Here is a 16,827-nt window from a genome sequence, read left to right as displayed (position 1 = left end):
TGCCGGGTCACTATAGCTCAGTGTGAGCACAGTGCAAGATGAGTATAGCTCAGCATGAACACAATGCAAGGTGAGTATAGCTCACTGTGAGCACAGTGCAAGGTGAGTATAGCTCACTGTGAACACAGTGCAGGGTGAGGATAGCTCATTGTGAACACAGTGCAGGGTGAGGTTAGCTCATTGTGAACACATTCTAAGGTGAGTATAGCTCAGTATGAACACAGTGCAGGGTGAGTATAGCTCAGTGTGAGCACAGTGCAGAGTGAGTATAGCTCATTGTGAGCACAGTTCAGGGTGAATATAGCTCACTGTGAACACAGTACAGGATGAGGATAGCTCAGTGTGAACACAGTGTTGGATGAGTATAGCTCACTGTGAACACAGTGCAGGGTGAGTATAGCTCATTGTGAGCACAGTGCGGGGTGAGTATAGCTCAGTGTGAATGCAGTGCCTGGTGACTATAGCTCATTGTGAGCACAGTGCAGGGGGAGTATAGCTCCCTGTGAACACAGAGCAGGGTGAGTATAGCTCAGTGTGAACACAGTGCCGGGTGAGTGTAACTCAGTGTGAGCACAATGCAGGGTGAGTGTAGCTCAGGGTGAGCACAATGTACAGTGAATTTAGCTCAGGTATTAACACAGTGCAGGGTGAGTATAGCTCAGTGTGAGCACAGTGCAGGATGAGTATAGCTCAGTATGAACACAGTTTGCAGAGTGAGGATAGCTCATTGTGAGCACAGTGCAGGGTGAGTATACTTCAGTGTGAGCACAGTGCAGGATAAGTATAGCTCACTATGAACACAGAGCAGGGTGATTATAGCTCAGTGTGAACACAGTGCAGGGTGAGTGTAACTCAGTGTGGGTGATTATCGCTCAGTGTGACACAGTGCACAGTGAATATAGCTCAGTATGAGCACAGTGCAGAGTGAGAATAGCTCAGTGTGAGCACAGTGCAGGGTGAGTATACTTCAGTGTGAACACAGTGCAGGATAAGTATAGCTCACTATAAACACAGAGCAGGGTGAGTATAGTTCAGTGTGAACACAGTGCAGGGTGAGTGTAACTCAGTGTGAGCACAAAGCAGGGTGAGTATAGCTCAGTGTGAGAACAGTGCATAGTGAATATAGCTCATATGAACACAGTGCAGGGTGAGTATAGCTCAGTGTGAGCACAGTGCACAGTGAATATAGCTCAGTATGAACACAGTGCATGGTGAATATAGCTCATATGAACACAGAGCAGGGTGAGTATAGCTCAGTGTGAGCACAGTGCACAGTGAATATAGCTCAGTATGAACACAGTGCATGGTTCTTATAGCTCCGTGTGAACACAGTGTAGGGTGAGTGTAACTCAGTGTGAGCACAAAGCTGGGTGAGTATAGCTCAGTGTGATCACAGTGCACTGTGAATATAGCTCAGTATGAGCACAGTGCAGGATGAGTATAGTTCAGTATGAACACAGTGCACGGTGAGTATAGCTCAGTGTGAGCACAGAGCACAGTGAGTATAGCTCAATATGAGCACATTTCAGTGTGAGTATAGATCAGTGAGCACAGTGCTGGGTGTGTGTAGCTCAGTGTGAGCAGTTTAGGGTGAGTGTAACTCCCTGTGTACACAGTGCAGGATGAGTATAGCTCAGTGTGAGCACAGTGCAGTGTGAGTATAGCTCAGTGTGAACACATTACAGGGTGAGTATAGCTCAGTATGAACATAGTGCAGGATGAGTATAGCTCAGTGTGAGCACAGTGCAGAGTGAGTATAGCTCATTGTGAGCACAGTTCAGGGTGAATATAGCTCACTGTGAACACAGTGCATGATGAGGATAGCTCAGTGTGAACACAGTGTTGGATGAGTATAGCTCACTGTGAACACAGTGCAGGGTGAGTATAGCTCATTGTGAACACAGTGCAGCATGAGTATAGCTCAGTGTGAACACAGTGCCGGGTGAGTGTAACTCAGTGTGAGAACAAAGCAGGGTGAGTGAGGCTCAGTGTGAGCACAGTGTACAGTGAATATAGCTCAGTATTAACACAGTGCAGGGTGACTATAGCTCAGTGTGAACACAGAGCAGGGTGAGTGTAACTCAGTGTGAGCACAAAGCTGGGTGAGTATAGCTCAGTGTGAGCACAGTGCATGATGAGTATAGCTCAGTATGAACACAGTGCAGGGTGAGGATAGCTCAGTGTGAGCAAAGAGCACAGTGAGTATAGCTCAGTATGAGCACATTTCAGTGTGAGTATAGATCAGTGAGCACAGTGCTGGTTGTGTGTAGATCAGTGTGAGCAGTGTAGGGTGAGTGTAACTCCCTGTGTGCACAGTGTAGGATGAGTATAGCTCAGTGTGAGCACAGTGCAGGGTGAGTATAGCTCAGTGTGAACACATTACAGGGTGAGTATAGCTCAGTATGAACACAGTGCAGGATGAGTATAGCTCAGTGTGAGCACAGTGCAGAGTGAGTATAGCTCATTGTGAGCACAGTTCAGGGTGAATATAGCTCACTGTGAACACAGTGCATGATGAGGATAGCTCAGTGTGAACACAGTGTTCGATGAGTATAGCTCAGTATGAACACAGTGCAGGGTGAGGATAGCTCAGTGTGAGCACAGTGCAGGATGAGTATACTTCAGTGTGAAAACAGTACAGGATAAGTATAGCTCACTATAAACACAGAGCAGGTTGAGTATATCTCAGTGTAAACACAGTGCAGGGTGAGTGTAACTCAGTGTGAGCACAAAGCAGGGTGAGTATAGCTCAGTTTGAGCACAGTGCATAGTGAATATAGCTCAGTATGAACACAGTACAGGGTGAGTATAGCTCAGTGTGAGCACAGTGCACAGTGAATATAGCTCAGTATGAACACAGTGCATGGTGATTATAGCTTCCATGTGAACACAGTGCAGGGTGAGTGTAACTCAGTGTGAGCACAAAGCTGGGTGAGTATAGCTCAGTGTGATCACAGTGCACAGTGAATATAGCTCAGTATGAGCACAGTGCAGGATGAGTATAGCTCAGTATGAACACAGTGCAGGGTGAGTATAGCTCAGTGTGAGCACAGAGCACAGTGAGTATAGCTCAGTATGAGCACATTTCAGTGTGAGTATAGATCAGTGAGCACAGTGCTGGTTGTGTGTAGCTCAGTGTGAGCACAGTGTAGGGTGAGTGTAACTCACTGTGTGCACAGTGCAGGGTGAGTATAGCTCAGTGTGAGCACATTGCAGGGTGAGTATAGCTCAGTATGAACACAGTGCAGGATGAGTATAGCTCAGTGTGAGCACTGTTCAGTATGAGTATAGCTCAGTATGAACACAGTGCAGGATGAGTATAGCTCAGTATGAACACAGTGCAGGGTGAGTATAGCTCAGTGTGAGCACATTGCAGGGTGAGTATAGCTCAGTATGAACACAGTGCAGGATGAGTATAGCTCATTGTGAGCACAGTGCAGGGTGAGTATAGCTCAGTATGAACACAGTGCAGGATGAGTATAGCTCAGTGTGAGCACTGTTCAGTATGAGTATAGCTCAGTATGAACACAGTGCAGGATGATTATAGCTCAATGTGAGCACTGTGCGGTATGAGTATAGCTAAGTATGAACACAGTGCAGGATGAGTATAGCTCAGTGTGAACACAGTGCAGGGTATAGCTCAGTGTGAACACAGTGCAGGGTGTGTGCCTTGCAGGTAGGTGCAGTGGGTACAGTTGGGTTATGGTGACAAGGAGGGCAAGGCTTTCAGTGGGCAGACACTAAGATGTTAGAAATGCATTTGGCTGCACACAGGGCACTCAGGGAGGCAGGACCCAAGGCTGTGAGTTCTGTCCAGGGCAGAATGTGAGACATCTGCTGACTTCCCCAGGTTCTGCAACATGGGAAAGGGGAGAAGACTGGACGCAAAGGGCAGTGGGGGCTTGGAGTCTGCTTGAACAAGGGCAGGACCATAGCAAGAGACCAGTCGGGCCACTTGTATAATGACACAGTGAGAATGATGAGGCCGTGAGTGAATGTCTGAAAGAACAAGATTTTATGGCCTTTTGAGGGGAATCTGTGAAAAATACACTTCAAAAGACAGAACCAGCCTTGAGCTTGAGTGAGTGAAGGTTGTGTGGTGTCATGTGTACAGAAGGGGAACAGCGTTGGTTCTGAGAGCTTCCTAGGAGATTTTGGAATATATGTCCCAGCAAGTGGGTGAGTCCAGGAGAGAAGACAGACCTCTGCTTTGGGGTCATTATTACAAGCTGTGCATGACCCCAGGTCAGGTGTTCCAAGGTCCAGGAGGACCCTAGATGTGGGTAAATGAGAAGACGCAGTCCCAGAAAGAGCAGTGCACACATTTTCCCTGCAGATTGTGGACATACCACTGAAATCCCAAATAGCTCAGCTGCCTCGCTGAGGCTAACTTAGTTCAGGGAGGGGGGGGGGGACCTCCATGACTAATAAGAACATTTTAGAAATGTGGATTTCAAACCAATTTCCTCCAGCTGTCTTAAAACCCCTCTCCCTGACTTTCCCTGGATATGTTGCAGTGGATTCACCCAGGCTCTTAGAGAGTGCCACGGGAGGCCCTGTCTCAGCAGGGCAGCTTATCCACAGGCCTCCTAATCTCCCTGAAAGTGATTGGATTAAGCCTTCACTCAAGCTCTCAAAACAGAAGCCTGTTCTCAGGGCACAGCGGATAAGAGAAGTGCAATGTCACTTAGAAATGCTCCACCTCCGGGTCCAGCCCTCACTGTGATGCAATTTACAGCCCGCGCAGTCTGCTTTGCCATCTCCTGGGAGCAGAAGCAGTGGTGGCACCAGACTGAACTTCCCCAGCTGACGTGGCCGCCTGGCCCCAGCCTGACTCACCCTCTGCAGGAGGATGGAGCAGGTCAGTGTGTACCAGCGTCCCTGAGGATGGTCAAGAAGCCGCCATGTTCACCCCACCTTCCTGGGTAGGCTCAGGGACTCTGTGGTTTCCATTCCTCACTCTTGACATTGGGGGGGGGTGGGGTGACAGTCGCAGGCAGGTCAGCAAAACTTTGTCCACAATCACAAACCCGCCCACATGGGGTCTATAAATGCCATCATTTTCCTCTTGCACACACTCACCTAACATGAGGCACGCCAGGTGCCCGACGGTGAGATGCTTGGTGACGGTTTTGCAGTGATCAGGATGCTTCCATTTGAAAACCATGTAATTTCAAATAATAGCAGATACAAAAAAAAATAAAAAGTATATAGAATAGAATGACGAAGCATATTGGAGGTCATCTGCCACATATCTGACTTCACTTTGCAGGGTGGCAGTCAAAGTCACAGGTGTGGACAAAATAGTACAGGGGCCAGCAAACTTTCTCTATGGGCTCTGCGGCCCAGAATGTCTCTTGTGGAAGGATTCCACTCTGCTTGTATAGCACAAACACAGTCGTGGACAATGTACAAACACACAAGTGTGGCTGTGTCCCTGTAAAAGTTTATTTACAAAAACAGCTGATAAGCCATGTGTGACTCGCAAACAGTAGAAGGCCAAGCAATGGTCGGACGCAGTAGAAAGAGACGGAGTGTCACACAAAGGAGGGCAAAGTGTTTAGTCAGCACCCATCTGAAAGGATGTGGAGTGGAGGAGCAGTGACAGCCAGATCACAGGGCCGGAGAGTCACGCACGCACGTGTGCATGTGTGTAGGCGCACAGATGTGTAGGTGCACGCACGCACACACTTCTTTAAGTGTGTGGACATCTACACACATACACTGAAGATCTCTGCTTCTTGTTTAGAAGATTGAATATACTGAATAAGCTCCTATTGAAAAAATAGTTCTGGATAAAATAATGCATCCCCGACCTGGATTTGGAGTGAGGAACCCTCAGGAGAGCAGGGAACAAGAGCAAAGGGAGGCACCCTGTATGTGTTCGCACCGACCACGGGGAACACTGAGCTCCCCCTTCATCAGCTGCAGAAGGCCCAGGGGAAGGGAGATGAAGTCTGGGCCCACACACGTTGGGAAACCAACAGGAACCCCCACTGCGGTGACTACAAGCCACTCACCTCTGGTGTTCCACCGCTGAAAAGACTCACAGCGTCATTTTATACTCAAAGAACAGATTTGTCACAAAGAATTCAGCACAGCTGCAGCCCCAGCAGAAGGATGTGTGTGAAAAGGGCTCCAGAGACCTCCAGCCATGGCTGCTTTGTCCTCCCACAGCTGGGGCTTGCAGGAAAGCTTTGCCTCCAAGTGTCCAGCAAGCCCCGGAGGGCATGTGTGTGTGTGTGTGTATGAGAGAGAGAGCGTGTGCGTATGAGAGCCTGTGCATGACCTTGTGTGGCTAGGAGCAGGTGTATGCCTGTCTGAGAGTGTCCATGTGTGAAAAGCACCTCGGCATGAGGAAGTCTGTTCCTGGTGAGGTCTCTCACAGACACACACTAGCCACATAACCAGCTATAATTATTAAACCCCAAGTCCCATCCCCACCCTCTTCCAAAACCAGAAACAAACCATAAACCCAGATATTATTCCTGAACAGTGCTGACAGGCTATTCCCTTCTGCTCTGAAACAACTCACTGATCCATGGTTACAGAACGCTGCATATGAACAGATGTCAAAACCTTGGCCAAGGGTCAGTAGCCTGGAAATGTTGCAGGTGCCAGCACAGCCCAGGGGAGGTGAGCCCACACTACTGGCCACATCCAGCTGGGCTTCCTTAGTGTCAGGAGCACCTTTGTCATCCAAGAGCCTCAAGAGATAATTTGACTTAAAATGGCTGCAAGTGAGTCGTGTCCGGGTAACAGGGCCAGTTCCAGTGTCCTTACACACACCTGAACAGTACAGCCTGCTACACACTGTGGCTGTATGGTGTAGGCCACACACCTGTACTGAGTAGGAAATTGGAATACAACGGTAAGTGAAAGTTTGTGTAAAGACCACAGGCAGGAGGGAAGGAAAGTTTGTGTAAAGACTACAGGTTGGCTGTTTGAAGGAGAGAGGCCAGACCCACGGCAGCTATCCCTGCCAGGTTGGCTCAGCTTGCTATATCTTCTGTTTTGTTTTAGTTCTTGGTTTTAATAAGAAAACAGAAAAAGTACTTTTTTGGTGGAATATCTTGATCTTTAAATATTGGAAACTTATTAACTGCATTAAAACAAAACAGGTCTGTCAGCCTGAGCAGCTGTCTGTAATGTCAGCCTTGGAGGGCTGTGACAGGATGGGAGAGGTCACGCTGCAGGAGAGGACAAAGGTAACCGTGGCCAAAGATCACCATGTGCCAGAGGGGTGTGGTTCAGGGCACAGAACGGGATTGAGCTATGGACACTGAGGTGACAGGAGGGACAGAGGTGTACAGAGGGGAGGTTAGACGTAGCATATTGCGGCCTGCACGGGGAGGTTACTAAGACTGATATTCTATGAACAGACTGCCCTTGACCTTCAGGCAAGGACACTTGAGTCAGGGAGTTTCTGTAGAACCAAACCTAGCCTTCATGTCGCAGCACTGGGACAGCAAAGAGACACATACTAAGTAAATAAAACATTGGATAAAGTCAGACGTGGGGGGAAAGAAAATCTTGGAAACATGGTCTCGATGGCTGCCAGGCAAGTCGACAGAAATGAAGCAAAGGGAAATTACCTGAGCAGGAATGAGTATCCTGGAACCATGTAATAAGGCAATTGCTTTTCTGAAGATGATTTCTGAAGACTCCCCACAGTGTGCAAAGCCAGAGAACAAGAAGGTAAAAGCAAGAAGGGAAGGAGGAAAGAGAGCGGAGGAAATGCCATCCTGGGCTCTGAAAGGCCTGAGGAAACAGCAAGGTGGAAACGTGACATCATTCACTGAGGTCCTCATGAACTTCCAGACCACCTGGCGTGACAGAGAAAAATCCGCTTCTGCTCCCTGGACAAGGCGACCACCGTTGCAGACTCGTCTCCTTGCTGCCCTCTGGACGTGTGGTGGCAGCAGACGCGAACTCAGCAAAGGCGGTTTCTCTTTTCACCGCAGACCTCCCTGCATCTGGGTGCGCCTTTCTGTTTGTTTCTCAGAATTATTCATGCCCATTCTCAGCAGCTACTGATCTCCCTTTTTTGCTATTTCAAAGCAGCAGCACTCTGGGCAAAAAGGCTGTGTGCCGTGCACTGGTCTTAAACTTAGGCTAGGAGTGCATATTTGAACAAGATCTATGTAAATTCCACCCACCAACAGAGTGAATATTTTCCTTTGCTTTCAAAATACAGTTCACCTCTGCCTATATTTGTGTTTCTACAAGCGACAAAGCCTTCAATGATTGTTTTCAATCGCCGTTTTATATTCAACCTTTCCTATTCTAAAGTCCTCCTTTAAAAAGTAATGTCTCCTCCAACAGATATAGGTCTTTCTAAAAGAACAAGAAAATAACTTTTTATGTGCCTTGTATTCCATAGGTAAGATGCTTTCAAAAGCATCACTAAGCCAAAGTTCAAACCTTACAATTTATCTTGAACATTATCTTGGCTACAGTTCTGAATCACATTTGTTTGAAAAGTTATTAGGCAGCTTTTCCTAAAATCCAAATATGTGTAAGTAGTAGCCTGGCATGGTGACTTATGCCTAATCCCAGCACTCTGGGAGGCTGAGGTGGGTGGATCTCTTGAGCTCAGGAGTTCAAGACCAGCCAGAGCAAGAGGGAGACCCCTTCTCTACTAAAACTAGAAAAACTGATACAAGAAGATCACTTGAGCCCGGGAGTTTGAGGTTGCTGTGAGCTATGATGCCATAGCACTCTACCCAGGGTGACGGAGTGAGACTTATAACTAAGTAAATAAATAAACTTTTTAAAAAAGAGCATTGGATTTTAAAAAACAAATATATGTAAGCAGCATTTTTAATACATTTTTAAAAGTGTGTAATAATGGAGCTATTTTCATGTTAATCACCATTAACTCCATGTTAATCACATTAAGACCAAAGATATGGACAGCCTTCCCCCCAGTCTGAGCAGCCTTGATCTGGGATTGTCCAGAGGACACTTGTTGAGCTTTCTGTGCATAGGAACAAGGTGGGGATCATGTTAAATGCACATTCTGATCAGCAGGTTTGGGGTAAAACTAAGATTGTACATTTCTAACAAGCTCCCTGGTGAGGCCAATGCTGCTGGTTCAAAGATCACATTTGGAGAGGCAAAGAGACCAGGGTAGGGGTTCTAAGCCATACTTCTTGGGTAGCTTCCCAGGGCCCTGTAAAAACACAGCTGCCTGAGTTGATATAATTAGGGTGGCTACATGGTGGCTGGGCTTTTAGAAGCATGTGAAAGTACTCCAGGTGATGCTAAAGTGCAGCTTAGGCGGCAAATCCATAGTGGAAGGCAGGTCCAGCTGTCAGAAATTTTGCAGGCTTGGCTGCAAGCTTCTGCAGAGCGAGGTTGGCAGCCCTGACTTCTCCTCCTAGAAGGCTGTAAGGAATTATAGCATTGTTAGCAATGTTATCCATGTACTTAAAATTAAATATGACCTCTATTGTGTAAGTTACCAGGATCCTTTTACCACTTATATTTGGCCCAGCACTTCTGAGTCATGGTTCCCACCAAGTGGTCTAATGTGAGAGTTTTTGTAGCCTTGAATCATTAATCTCATTTAAGTGTCTTACACAAAATCTCTGGGAGGAAGAGTCTTCTGCCTCTCCAGATGTGAGAGCTGAGACCAACGTAGATTAACTGTTTGGGTAACTAAGGGCTACGCTAAAGCCATGCTTCCCGCTTCCCAGAGGAGGGTAGTGTTCCGTCTCCATCTTGCAGAACAACAGAAGCAGGCTGAACGCCTGGCAAAGTCTAAAGAACTTAACGTTCCTGAGGACTTCACGGGTGGTATGTGATTCTCTTTCTCTTTTTTTTTTTAATGAGACAAAGTCTTACTTTTTTGCCCTCGGTAGAGCGCTGTAGTGTCACAGCTCACAGCAACCTCCAACTCCTGGGTTTAGGCGATCCTCTTGCCTCAGCCTCCCAAGGACTACAGGCACCCCCCACAATGCCCAGCTATTTTTTTTCTTTTGTTGCAGTTTGGCTGGGGCTGGGGCTGGGTTCAAACCCACCACCCTTGGTATACGGGGCCAGCGCCCTACCCACTGAGCCACAGGTGCCACCCAGGTATGAGATTCTCAAAGAGTCTCAGGCTGTATCCCAGTTGATATCAAATATGGACAATCATGGTTATGCTTCTGCCTGGTTTAATGACCACCAGGGTGTCCTCATACCTGTAGAAAGGCTGCCCATGGAAACAGATACAGTGTGACAATCAAGCTTCCAACATATATTGCCAAAAAGACATTGTGAAAAACAGATTTGGCTGAGGGCACAGTGAATAGATGTTAGATTCTGAGCCTTCCATGAGTAAATGTAAAAAGCCTCAGGGCTGGGCGCAGGAGCTCAGTCCTGTAATCTTAATACTCTGGGAGGCCAAGGGGGTGGATTGCTTGAGCTCAGAAGTTCAAGACCAGCCTGAAAAAGAGCAAAACTCTGTCTCTACTAAAAATAGAAAAACCAGCCAGGTGTTGTGGTGAGCACCTGTAGTCCCAGCTACTTGGGAGGCTGAGGCAAGAGGATCTCTCATGCCAAAGAGATTGAGGTTGCTGTGAGTTAGGTTGATACCCAAGGCTGCAGAGTGAGACTTTGTCTCAAATAAAAAAAAAAAAAGTAAAAAGCCTCCGTGCTTCTATTCCCCTGATTTAGAATGGTAATAGTGATATTCTACTGATTTACTTTTAGAAACCTATCTTAGGTCTATGGTTATAACTCATCACATTACTAGTTATCAGCAACTTGAGCCCAGGTCCTCGTGAATTTTTGTAATGTGGTTGCATTTCTACATGAAAGATAATTTTTTCCACTTATTTTTAATCTACTCTCTCTATGACCTGTAGGGAATAATCCATGAGTACTAATGAATAATGACATGAACTTGAAGACAACTATCTTTGTCTGTTTGTGTGGCTATATAGTGCCAGGGGCTGAGGCCAAGGAGGTTTGCCCCAGATTTGGACAGAACTTACTAAAACTGAGGAGCTGAAGGTAGCTGTGATATGCCCTTTATTTAACTCACAGCAGCCAGCAAGCAAACATGGAGACGTCCACCTTCATTCAGCTCGTAGGAGCAGGCAAGTTAGTGTAAGAAGCTTCCCCCAGGTGGCAAGCCTTGGATCCTTATATAGCACCCCCAAAACAACAGTGGCTTCAAATCAAGTGCTAATAAGAATGACGTCTTATTACTTAATCACAGTTACCTAAGATAACATGGCACTTGTGGACTTGACCACGGTTACTCAAAGTATTCTGGCATCTGCTGGCCTTCAGGCAAGAAAGCATAATTAACTTATCTTCCCTGTAAGCCATAACAAAATACCTTTGACTGGCTAACTTATAAAAAAACCCAGAAATTTATTTTCTCACAATTCTGGAGGCTGGAAAGTCCAAGATCAGGGCACCAGCAGGTTCAGTGTCTGGTGAAGGCCCATCCTTCATCGATGGAGCCATCTCTTGGCAGAAGGGATAGAAGTGGAAAATCAGGATGAACGCTGTGTCCTGGCAGAAGAGCAGAAGGGAGAAAACTCATTCCCTCAAGCCTTTTCATAAGGGCCCTGTTCCCAATCGTGAGGGCTGTCATCTAACCACCTCCCTAAAATTCCTACCTCTTAATACTATCTCACTGGCAATTCAGTTTGAATAAATGAATGTTGGAGGACACCTGCAGACCATAGCAACAACACACTAACCCTCCAGTGGTGAGATTTTACTGGGTAAGAAAGGAACCAGGACTTACTGTCATGGCAAGACTCCTACTGCGCATGTCCCTGTTCTGACACGTGGATACACTCTTGGTAAAATCAACCACTGCAAAAGAATTGTTTCAGTGGAGAGTTCAAATCCAGGGCTCATTACAAAGGCCAAGTTTAACTGGCTGTCACCAGCATGGGGATCACAATACTGGAGTGACTGTCAGCTTGCCTTCAGGCATAAGTGAATCTATTCCCTGTATTTCTGAGACTTCCAAGGGTGGGGAGAATCTGATAAATGTTCAGTTCTCCCAAAGGCTGCCCCTGCAGCCCTGCCAGGACCCACTATTTCCTAACATTGAGCCGCTAAGTACTGCTGATTTGCAGTGTAACCCTCGGGTACCAGGTTAATTGCATATTAGAGAGGACCCCAAGCCAGCATGATCCAGTATTTCCATCTCTTTGTCTAAAACCCTAGCGCCCATGGGTCTGTCTGATACAAACCAGACTTGAGACCCATTAGCCACGTATACTCACCATGTCTGCTCCCCTCCCACATCACCCAAGGTACCTTCTGGAGCCCATTTTTATGGTGAGTTTTCTTCCAGGAGACTCTGGACCAATAAATTTCACTCAGGCTCTCTCACCAGTCCACCCATCATGCACAGATCTTCTGGACACAAGCAATGGGCACAACTGAGACTGAAACAAAGACCAGTGATAAAGAACAGGGTTCCTCCACAGACGCAGGAGATAGATGGGGAAGTGCATTTTCACTAAAGCTCCTTTTGCAAAGCCAATAAGCACAAAATTTCCAGAACAATGGGACTCTACCATTGGTGCTGTTATAGATATTATTGGAATTAGAATCAACTTGCCAAATGGGAAAGCCCAAATCAAATTATTATTCAAGTAAACAAACTGAAAATGAAGGCATTCCCAGATGCTTTTGACAAGGGGCAAATGGACTGCTAAATCAAACATTTCATAAATAAATTAGCAAAACGCATTATGTAACACTCACAATAATGACACATACCAGATTGCCAAGGTTCTTAATCAAATCTTTTCAATCTAGGCCCTTATATTGTGAAAAGGCACTTCTTACAGACATCTCATAACACTGAGCAAGTCTCTCCAATGATATTTCTGCCATCACCAAATGTTTTCCTCCTGATCTGTCTCCAGGCCTGACATTTTTGCAAATTAAGCTGGATTACATTATCCATGATGGCTTAAATTCAATTATCCAAATAACTAACCAGCCAGCTCCATGACTAAATTATCCACCTGCTGCCTGAACTTTTGGGGTTTGACAATGTGCTGGTTTCACTTTTATTTTGAAAAGTGGATATAGGTCTTGATTTCTCTTGGAAAAGAACCTGAAAAGGATCTTTCCTTTTAAAAATTACTTCAGGGAAAAAATTCAATAAATGGTGCTGGGAGAACTGGATAATCACATGTAAAAGACTGAAACTGGACACACATCTTTCACCATTTACTAAAATTGACTCATGCTGTATAAAAAAAATAAATCTAAGCCAAAAAATGATAAAAATCCTAAAAGAAAGTGTGGGAAAAACTCTTGAGGGTGTCAGCCCGGGGAAAGATTTTATGAATAAGACTCCATTGGCAACTGCACAACAAAAAAATAAATAAATGGGACTTAATCAAGCTAAGAAGATTCCGCACAGCTAAGGACACAACAATTAAAATAAATAAGACAACCTTCAGAATGGGAAAAGATATTTGCATGTTACAAATCTAACAAAGGGGTAATAAGCAGAATCTACAGAGAACTCAAGTTAATCAACAACCAAAGAACAATCCCATGTATTGCTGGGCAAGAAACATGAACAGAACCTTCTCCGAGATGACAGATGAATGACCAATAAACATTTGAAAAAATGCTCCTCATTCCTAATCATCAGAGAAATAAAAAGCAAAACCATCTTGAGATATCGCCTACCCCCAATGAGAAAAGCCCATATCACAGAGCCCCAGAGCTGCAGATGCTGGTAAGGGTATGGAGAAGAGGGAACACTTAGCTACTGTTGGGGGGACTGCAAACTAATACAGCTCCTTTGGAAAGAAGTATGGGGAATTCTCAAAGAGATAAATACAGACCTTGTATTTGACCCTGCAATCCCATTATGAGGCTTCTACCCAGAAGGAAAAAAAAATCATTTTATCATAAAGACATTTGCACTAGAATGTTTATTGCAGCTCAATTCACAATTGCCAAAATGTAGAATCAACTTTTTCCTCTTTGAAGAGTACATGTGATTAGACTGGGCCCACCTGGACAAGCCATGCTCTTCTCTCTACTTTAAGGTAAGCTGATTATCAGCCTTAATTCCCTTTACCAGATTCTAGGGATTGAAATAGCTTTGCTGGGGAGTGAATTGTTCTGCCTGCCACAACCAGCAGAATGGAACATTCATGAGGCACCAAGGAATGACGTACCTTGTTGGCTTTTGCCTCTAACTCAGTGGTTCTCAGCCTGTGGATCGCGACCCACAGGAACTGTATTAAAGGGCTGTGGCATTAGGAAGGTTGAGAATCACTGCTCTAACTGATGAAGTTTTTAAGAGGAAAAGGAAGAAGGGGGTGAGGAAAAGGAAAGGGAAGGGAAAGGAAGGGGAGGAAAGAAAGGTAAAAGAAAAGAATAGAAAAAGGAAAGAAAACCAACTCAGCCCTCCTCCAGGCTTTGTGGGATATTCCTGGGAGCCCCCTGATTTAGACAGTTGTGATGAAAATTTCCATCTCTACCTCTAGAGCTCTTCCCTAACCGCCAAGCCCTGGACATCCCTGTGACTTCCAAAGCCATGCCTGCTTCAAGAGACAGTAAGAGACTGTGTCCATCTGTGACACACTCTACTGCCTGGGTACCCCGGCAATCCTGCTGCCACTGCTGGGTGTCCCCAGATCTCCTGCTTTCTGTGAGTCTTGGCAGGAACCAAGTGAAAGGGGGCCTTTGTCCCCTCCTCTCTCCTTTGACAGGTAGCTGACACTGGAAGGCCCACAGGTCCTCAGACATGGACAGAGAGGTCTAATCCTTATATGTACACATGCACACACAACACACACACATATACGTACCTAAATGTGTGTCTGTGTTGTACACACGGGTGTAAATATATGTGCACACACATCAGAGACAGATATGTACATGTAAGGAAACAAATCATGTTTTTCTCCCAAAGAGTTCAAAACACGATTTTATTACATGATTTATTCCAAACAGATCTTTGCAGGAGCACATACAGAGGGAGCATTTGCCAGATTGCAACATTTAGACCTGGGAATAAAAGTCTTTCCCTAAATTGATCAGAACAGTTCCAGCCATCAAGCCTGGTACAGGGCAGTCCTGGCTAGAAATAAACCATCCTTCTGCTTTCCTCAAAGGACTCCAAGGACACGGCCCACATTCTCTGCAGCCAGACTTAGACGCTGGCTGAGATGCCTCCTTTTTTGAATCTTTCTTAACGGCCTTTCAAACATGGTACCAGGAAAAAGTCATGGAAATAACAAATCACCTGGGCCGTGGCTACCCTTTGACTTCCTAATAAACATTATCATCTGAAAAAGGGCATGTGTTTAAATGTGGAACGACTGCTGAGACTTTTAGTCTGAGGATGAGCCTCAGGATTTGAGCATCTTGACCAGAAGCCTACTTTGGCCCCAGTCCTACCGTGTGCCCTGAGATAGAAAACTAAGTAAGATGGTATCGGTACACCAGACGCTTCCATCCATTTCACTGACAGAAATGGAGTCGATCTAATCAAGTCGGAATCCCTGGAAATAGAGGTATTATGTAGAATCACTGATGATGCTTTCAAATTTATGTAATTGAATGCCTTATTTCACAGAACAGAAAGTAAATTTAACTCAACGAGAGGCAATGCCTTGCTTCAGGTTATGCACCTGGCTCTTGTCAGAACTGCATCACCAAACTGCTCATGACCCCACTGTCCTCTGTTCTGTGCAGCATCTCAGGGGTCCTCAAACTATGGCCCGCAGGCCACATGCGGTGGTGTGATTGTATTTGTTCCCATTTGTTTTTTTACTTCAAAATAAGATATGTGCAGTGTGCATAGGAATTTGTTCATAGGTTTTTTTTTTTTTAAACTATAGTCCAGCCGTCCAACGGTCTGAGGGACAGTGAACTGGCCCCCTGTTTAAAAAGTTTGAGGACCTCTGCATCATTCACAGACTCCTAATATCCAAAAAAATAAATTAACAAGGTTCTGGGCAAAGATGACACAGAGGCTTGTTAACTTGCTTGACGGCAGCAATCATCTACCATGTACGTGTATATCAAACCATCACGTTGTGCATCTTAGATACACAGAATCTTTGTGGGCCAAAACAAGGCTCCTGGAGTCTGCTCTTTCAGGACACCATCCTCCCCAAACACCACTGGAGCAACAGTAAGGAAGCAAGAGAGGTCAACAGAGACGAAATGCTGGAATCCTGAAAGCAGATGGATCCGTGTCAATTAAATCCAGAAATCTGAATCCTTAGCCAAGGAGAACCTGAAATATATCACAGAACTCCCCAAAGGCTCAGGGATTGTTTGCATCTAACCTCAGGCGTGGGGAGTTGTTGGTGTAGCGTGGAAAAGGGGACGTGATCAAAAGTCTGCTTAAGAGGCAGTTAGAACCGGATCTCTTCCGCATGCCCATGCAGCAAAGCCAGCAGGGTCCTACTATGGTGAACCATGGTAGCTAGTAAGTGAGAAGGATGGTTTGTGGATGTTGAATAACAGTGTCAATTGCAGCACCAAGGGCTGCTGAGTCTGACAAGATCAGGTGTCCAGTGACCACAGCTAATGTTATAACAAATTATTTTCTTTAATAATTGTTGTTCTCCCAAATGAAACACAAAATTCATAAACTGTGAAGACCAGGTACAGGGTGCAACCCCAGCGAAAGCCCTGGGTCACTGGTGACTCTGAGTTCATCAAAAGGAAGCTGGTAGACCTGACTTAATCAGCGGAGCCTTCTGAACATCAGAGAGACTTTATCCCTCTGGGCTGAGAGAATGTAGACGGCCCTGCTGAGAACTGTGCGTGGACACCAGAGGCAAGGAACAGCAGGAGGCCTGGAGGTACTGAGAGTGG

Source organism: Nycticebus coucang, chromosome 21, assembly GCF_027406575.1.
Source record: "Nycticebus coucang isolate mNycCou1 chromosome 21, mNycCou1.pri, whole genome shotgun sequence".
Lineage (NCBI taxonomy): Eukaryota > Metazoa > Chordata > Mammalia > Primates > Lorisidae > Nycticebus > Nycticebus coucang.
The sequence above is the reverse complement of the archived record's forward strand: the minus strand, read 5'-3'. Positions refer to the sequence as shown.